This window comes from Pristiophorus japonicus, chromosome 1, assembly GCF_044704955.1.
Source record: "Pristiophorus japonicus isolate sPriJap1 chromosome 1, sPriJap1.hap1, whole genome shotgun sequence".
Classification (NCBI taxonomy): domain Eukaryota; kingdom Metazoa; phylum Chordata; class Chondrichthyes; family Pristiophoridae; genus Pristiophorus; species Pristiophorus japonicus.
Genome location: NC_091977.1, coordinates 416,106,005 through 416,113,720, shown reverse-complemented (window position 1 = coordinate 416,113,720; position 7,716 = coordinate 416,106,005). Strand labels below are relative to the sequence as shown.

Below are 7,716 nucleotides of genomic sequence, written 5' to 3'. Positions count from 1 at the left end.
TTAGTGCAAGTTAGGATAGGGCAGCAGAGGTTTGGATGGGCTGAAGTTTACGGAGCGTGCAAGGTGGGAAGGCCGGCCAGGAGAGACAAATTAACCTTTCAGGTATAATAACCCTTTATCATCGGCGTTGCGGGACCTGAAACGTTAACGTCTGTCGACAGACCCGCTGAGCATTTCCCGTTATTATTTCCTACCTGATTGGTTACGAGGGCTTCCCTCATAGGTTCAACGTTTTTTCTGATTTGCAAGAAAGTTGAAAGCCAAGGCCTTGTATTATGGAGGAGAAATAACCCCCGCCCCTCCCTCGCCCGCACATTGTGAAGTCACTGGACCGCGTGCCGCAGTGACAATGGGAGCGTGCAGAGCGTGACCCGGGGGCAATGTGCCCGCGCTTTCACCTGGCTCCAGGGCCCGACATTCAGTTCTCTTTCATGGCAACTGGGCGTTCTCCGAAAGCAGAAGCAACAGTGCCGTTTGGTTACTATGGTGAGTCTGTATCGAGCATGTTTAGCCACCGAGGCTCCATTTCCAGAAAAACCGGCGAAGCTTCAATATACATACTGAAAAAAATCATACATATATTCATGCAGTACAAATTGTACATTAGTGTTTCAACAGAAGATAGACTTCTGTGTTTATTTTATGTATTTTATTTCTAATAACTTATAGGTGGTACAATTTACGCATTTAAAAAGTACTGCATTCATTTGCAGATACGCAATACAGTGATGTGAATGGTGTAAAAATGCATCATTCAGATTACCGTGCTGGAAGTGTTGTACTGCTCTTCTGGTTTTTCCTTTTCTAAACAAGAGGTTTGTCCAAAAACCTTTTCATGAAAAGAATGCCCCTTTAACGAATTATTTATTTTCATATACTGTAAATACACACATCAAATTAAACCATATGTACCTGTACTACAGACCATGTGCCAAAGTATACTAATGATGCACACATCTGCAATCAAAAGTGGGCGAAAAATATGGCACTGGTTAACATTCTTGATGTCCAGTAGACATATGGTGTGCAATGCCTTTTTTTTTAAATGAAGGATAGTCTAAAGCAATACTCTGTAATCCTGATTAGTAAAAATGCAGCAAAGCAGATTACACCTGCTGTTCAGACCGACTGTAGCTCTTGTTTTTTTTACTGCAATAGATATATAGCTGTTAAAATAATGTGCACTGGCCATATTAAAGTTTGCATCGAGAGTAAATGATGGCTGATATTATGTTAGTCAATCAATAATACAATCAAGAGTTTTGAATAAAGTCATAACAGGTAAGCAATTTGAACAGTGATTTACAGAATCATCCAAACCTAAAGTAGTTATTATAGCCTTGTTCACAATCTGAAGTGAAACTTATTGTTTACATTTTTGAAATTCTTCCGTTTTAGATTTGATATTCATGTTTATATCTTTCATTACTGATTGTAAAGCATATTATGTGATAGAGTAGAAGGAATGGTTTAAAATTAGTGTTGCTATAGTCCAATTATTTACCAAAGTCACAAACCAGTTTAAAATAAATGTTAATGTCTATTAAAATAGCAATCAAATGAATTTGACACGAATGTATGAAGTATCTGTACAGTACTATTGCAAAGCAACATTTTCAGGCTGTCGAGTTTGAACCGTGTATATGAGCTTTAGCTGTCAAGATTAGTTTGAGACTGGATTAAGCTAATTAATTTTGTTTCTTGGACTGTAAGCCTTGAAATAAATCTTTCAGAGCAAGATGACACTGGGTGTTCAACTGTAGTTACCAAAATTCAGTACAGGTATAAGAATGGAAAAAACAATGTTCAATGTATTGGACTCCTGCAATGTCTGTTGATTACAATGTTGTGTTGGGTAAGCATCTGCATTAAAAAAAAATAAACTGAATGACTAAACTGAATTTCTGGTACTGTGAATGGATAATATAATGTATATACGGACGATGTTATTAGTAGCATTTGTATTTATTTATTATATTGTAATGAGTTAAACAAATAAGGCTTATATTGAAGGGTTGGTCATAGTAACTAGTTACAGTGTCATGTTTACCTATCAAGCAACCTGTAAAATGCTATATGTTAATCTTTGCTCTTATTAACTGAAGTTTCAAAGTAAATTAGGTTTATTTTAGCTCAGTCAGTGTTTAGAATGGTAATTATTAAAAACTATACCACTCAACATTTTTCAATTGCTAATAATACTTTATGGTATGTGATTCCAGAAACTTGCGTATTTTACCTTCTATATTTTGCTAGTCCACTATCACTACTTTGTGTGATGTAAGTGGTAAAAATTCAATGACTAACTCTTATGTTATTGGTAACTTGACTGTCAAATTTGGTCATTTAAATTGAAAGAATAGTAAATTCACAAGGATTTATTGCTAATTTGAGCATATAATGAAGCATGAAGTTCACAATTTGCTTTCTGTTGAGTTATAAAGCATGGTTATAAAATGATCTTATCATTAAAGTATTACTGATGGAGTTACTTGAGTAGTGCAATTGCTGGAAAGATATCGGCTCAAAATTCCTATCAGTTATGCCGACATGGCACCCTCCAGAGCCCTGCTGGAATTGCAGGCTTGGTGGGTGGGTAACTTGCATGGACAAATGGGTGCAAGCACCACTACCAGAATATCTCCAGCCCCGTGTGAGCTTGAAAATCTGCCACCCACCTGCCACTGGAGGGGGGTTCCAAACCTGACCACAGCCATATTCTTCTTGGCCTTCTGTGTAAGGGGGCAGATCAATAAAATGTTTTTAAAATTCTTTTGTGAGTGGTGGACACATTCCAGGTCTGGATCCCACTGGCAGGGCCCACGTTCATCTATCTGGAAGCTGGTGCACCTTATCTTAATCAGCATACCAGCCTCTACAGATACACCAGGTCTGGATTGATCAGAGTCGCAGGAACTCCTGATGAAACTAGTCCCTGCCCCAGCTCCTTCCCCAGTGAAAAAATGTATATTCAAGGCTGAGATAAATACATTTTTGGACTCCAGTGGAATTAAGGAGTTTTGGGGATAGGGCAGGAAAGTGGAGCTGAGGTCAAAGATCAGCTATGATATTGAATGGTGGAGTAGGCTCGAGGGGGCATATGGCCTACGCCTGCTCCTAATTCTTATTTTCTTATGTTCTTATGATACTTGTCTTGAAAGGGGCAGACTGACGTTGCGGAGGTTCTTCACAGTAGAATCACAGAAGTTTACAGCACGGAAGGAGGCCATTTCGGCCCATCGTGTCAGTGCCAACAAGAAGCGATCCAACCTAATCCCATTTTCCAGCTCTAGATCCGTAACCCTGCAGGTTACGGCACTTCAAGTACACATCCAAGTACTTTTTAAATGTGGTGAGGGTTTCTGCCTCTACCACCCTTTCAGGCAGTGAGTTCCAGACCCCCACAACCCACTGCGTGAAGAAATTTGCCCTCAAATCCGCTCCAAACTTCTACTAATTACTTTAAATGTATACCCCCTGGTTGTTGACCCCTCTGCTAAGTGAAACAGGCCCTTTCTATCCACTATATCTCGGCCCGTCATAATTTTATACACCTCAATGAGGTCTCCCCTCAGCCTCTTCTGTTCTAAGGAAAACAAACCCAGCCTATCCAATCTATCCTCCTAGCTCATATAATCCACTCCCGGCAACATCCTCGTAAATCTCCTCTGTACCCGAAACATTAACTCTGCTTCCTCTCCACAGATGCTGCCTGACCTGCTGAGATTTCCAGCATTTTCTGTTTTTATTCCAGTGCAATCACGTCCTTCCTGTAATGCGGTGACCAGAACTGCATGCAGTACTCCAGCTGTGGCCTAACCAGTGTTTTATACAGTTCAAGCATAACCTCCTTGTTCTTGTATTCTATGCCTCGGCTACTAAAGGCAAGCATTCCGTATACGTTCTTAACCACCTTATCTACCTGGCCTGCTACCTTCAGGGATCTGTGGACTTGCACTCCAACGTCTCTTTGTTCCTCTGCATTTCTCAGTGTTGTACCATTTAATGTGTATTCCTTTTCCTTGTTAGCCTTCCCCAAATGCATTCCCTCACACTTCTCGCAATAAATTCCATTTGCCACTGTTTTCCCATCTGACCAGTAGATTGATATCTTCCTGCAGCCCGCAGCTTTCTTCTTCATTATTAACCACACAGTCGATTTTAGTATCATCTGCAAACTTCTTAATCATACTCCCTATATTCAAGTCTAGATCATTGATGTATACCACAAAAAGCAAGGGACCTAGTGCTGAGCCCTGCGGAACCCCACTGGAAGCATCCTTCCAGTCACAAAAATACCCATCAACCATTACCCTTTGCTTCCTGCCTCTGAGCCAACTTTGGATCCATCTTGCCACTTTGCCCTAGATCCAATGGGTTTTTACTTTTGTGACCAGTCTAACATGTGGGACCTTATCAAAAGCTTTGCTAAAATCCATATACACTACATCATACACACCGCCCTCATCGACCCTCCTGGTTACCTCCTCGAGAAATTCAATCAAGTTAGTCAGACACGACCTTCCCTTAACAGATCCATGCTGACTGTCCTTGATTAATCCATGTCTTTCTAAATGTAGATTTATCATGTCTTTCAGGATTTTTTCCAATAATTTTCCCACCACTGAGGTTAGGCTGACTGGCCTGTAATTACTCGGTCTATCCCTTTCTCCCTTCATAAACAAGGGTACCACAATAGCAGTCCTCTGGCACCACACGCCAGAGAGTATTGGAAAATGATGGTCAAAGCCTCTGCTATTGCCCCATTTACTTTGCTTAACAGCCTGGGATACATTTCATCCGGGCCTGGGGACTTAGCCACTTTCAAAGCTGCGAAACCCCATAATACCTCCTCAGAACATAAGAAATAGGAGCAGGAGTAGGCTATTTGGCCCCTCGTGTCTGCTCTGCCATTTAATATCATGGCTGATCTGATCATGTACTCAGCTCCACTTCCCTGCCCACTCCCCATAACCCTTTATACCCTTATGGTTCAAAAATCTGTCTATCTCTGCCTTAAATATATTCAATGACCCAGCCTCCACGGCTCTCTGGGACAGAGAATTCCACAGATTTACAACCCTCTGAGACAAGAAATTTCTCCTCATCTCAGTTTTAAATGGGCGGTTGCCTTATTCTGAGACTATGCCCCCTAGTCTTAGTTTCTCCTATGAGTGGAAATATCCTCTCTGCTTCTACCTTGTCAAGTCCCCTCATTATCTTATCTGTTTCGATAAGATATCCACTCATTCTTCTGAACTCCAATGAGTATAGGCCCAACCTACTCAACCTATCATCAAAAATCAATCCACATCTCTGGAAGCTTCTCTGAACAGCCTCCAATGCAAGTATATCTTTCCTTAAATACGGAGACCAAAACTGCATGCAGTACTCTAAGTGTGGCCTCACCAATACCAGGACAAATCAGCTTTTATACTCTATCTCCCTTGCAATAAAGACCAACATTCCATTTGCCTTCCCGATTACTTGCTGTACCTGCATACTAACTTTTTGTGTTTCATGCACAAGGACCCCCAGGTCTCTGTACTGCAACACTTTGCAATTTTTCTCCATTTAAATTATATTTTGCTTTTCTATTTTTTTTCTGCCGAAGTGGATAACCTCACATTTTCCCACATTATACTCCATCTGCCAAATTTTTGCCCACTCAATTAGCCTGTCTATATCCCTTTGCAGATTTTTTGTGTCCTTCTCACAATTTGCTTTCCCACCCATCTTTGTATCATCAGCAAGCTTGGCTACATTACACTCAGCCCCTTCATCCAAGTCATTAATATAGATTGTAAATAGTTGAGACCTGAGCACTGATCCCTGCGGCACCCCACTAGTTACTGTTTGCCAACCGGAAAATGACCCATTTATCCTGACTCTCTGTTTTCTGTTAGTTAGCCAATCCTCTATCCATGCTGATATATTACCCCCAATCCTGTGAGCTTTTATCTTGTGCTTTTATGTGGTACTTTATCGAATGCCTTCAGGAAATTCAAATACATCCACTAGTCCCCCCTTATCCACCCTGCTCGTTACATCCTCAAAGAATTCCAGCAAATTGGTCAAACATGACTTCCTTTTCATAAAACCATGCGGACTCTGCTTTTGCAAATGCCCTGCTACTGCTTTCTTAATAATAGACTCCAGCATTTTCCCAACGACAGATGTTAGGCTAACTGGTCTATAGTTTCCTGCTTTCTATCTGCCTCCTTTTTGAAATAGAGGGTTACATTTGTGGTTTTCCAATCCACTGGGGCCTCTCCAGAATCGAGGGAATTTTGGTAGATTACAACCAATGCATCCACTATCTCTGCAACCATTTCTTTTAAGACCCTAGGATGTAAGCCATCAGGTCCAGGGGACTTGTCTGCCTTTAGTCCCATTTTTTTACCGAGTACTTCTTCTTTAGTGACAGTGATTGTGTTACGTTACTCCCTCCCTATAGCCGCTTGATTATCCATTATTGGGATGTTTTTAGTGTCTTCTACTGCTGCTGAAACATTGCTTCCAGCCTTTGCATTATTGCGGCGTTCTGTTGGAGAGACAACATCGGAGGTAGTGGGAGAGAGAGAGGCAGCGGGGAGAGGGATGGCTGGCGGGGGAAGAGAAAGAGAGAGATGGCCGGCGGAGGAGAGAGCGACATGGTGGTGTGGGATGGGGGGTTGGGGGGGGGGGGGGAAGAGAGAGAGAGAGAGAGAGACGGGAGGGGGGTCAGGGAGAGACACGGGGTGGGGGGGGGGAGGTGAAGAGAGAGAGAGAGAGCGACATGGGGTTGGTGGGGGAAGAGAGCGAGAGAGAGCGAGCGAGACACGGGGATGGGGTGGAGCGAGGGTGATGAGGGTGGGTGGAGAGCGCGGGATGGGAGGGGGGAAGAAAGAGAGAGAGAGAGACACAGGGATGGGGGCGGGGAAGAGAGAGAGAGAGAGAGAGAGAGAGAAACATGGGGAGATAGATAGATGGAGAGAGAGAGAGACATGGGGGAGGGGAGAGAGAGACACACACAGGGATGGGGAGAAGGGAGAGACACAGGAATGGGGGGGGGAGAGAGAGAGAGAGGGATGGGGGGAGAGAGAGAGACACACTGGGATGGGGGGGGGGGCGGAGAGAGAGAGATACAAGGACGGGGGCGAGAGAGAGAGAGAGAGAGAGAGAGACCTGGAGGGGAAGAGAGAGAGAGAGAGACGTCGGGGGGTGGGTGGGAAGAAAGAGACACAGGACGGTGGGGGGGGGGAGAGAGGGAGACGGGGTTGGGGAGGGGGGCGGATGGAGAGAGAGAGGGACACAAGGTAGAGGCGGGGAGAGAGTCTTGGGAAGAGAGAAACACGGGAGGGGGGAGAGAGAGAGAGAGAGATGGAGAAGCGGGAGGGGGGATCGGAGGGGAAAGAGGGAACTCCAGGAGAGGGAGACAGATTAAATAAATGAAATCCGGAAGGCATGATACTGTCACTATTCACTTCATACCCAATAAACTTGTTAACAATCCGTGACCCACACACAATGTGCCATCGATGGTGGGGCGGGGAAGGGTACTGCATTTGCGCTGGGTAAGGCATTTCGACTGGGAGAGATAGCACTTGCACTGGGGTTACGGACTTCGGCTGGGAGAGGCATGGGCTGGGGGGGGCGGGTGGTGGGGGGAATGAACTTGGGCTGGGAGTGGGGAGGCATGCACTTGGGCTGGGGGGGAAGGGAAGGGAGGAAACA

General features: G+C 44.0%; 1 protein-coding gene across 1 annotated transcript in view; it reads left to right on the top strand.

Moving 5' to 3' along the window:
• The first annotated feature begins 450 nt into the window (after nucleotides 1-450).
• LOC139267383 (lipoxygenase homology domain-containing protein 1-like) overlaps nucleotides 451-7,716 on the top strand; it is a 496,361-nt gene continuing 489,095 nt past the window's right edge. The window contains exon 1 of the mRNA XM_070885678.1: nucleotides 451-486. The gene's annotated coding sequence lies outside the window, so the exon portion shown is untranslated. The remainder of the gene's footprint in view (nucleotides 487-7,716) is intronic.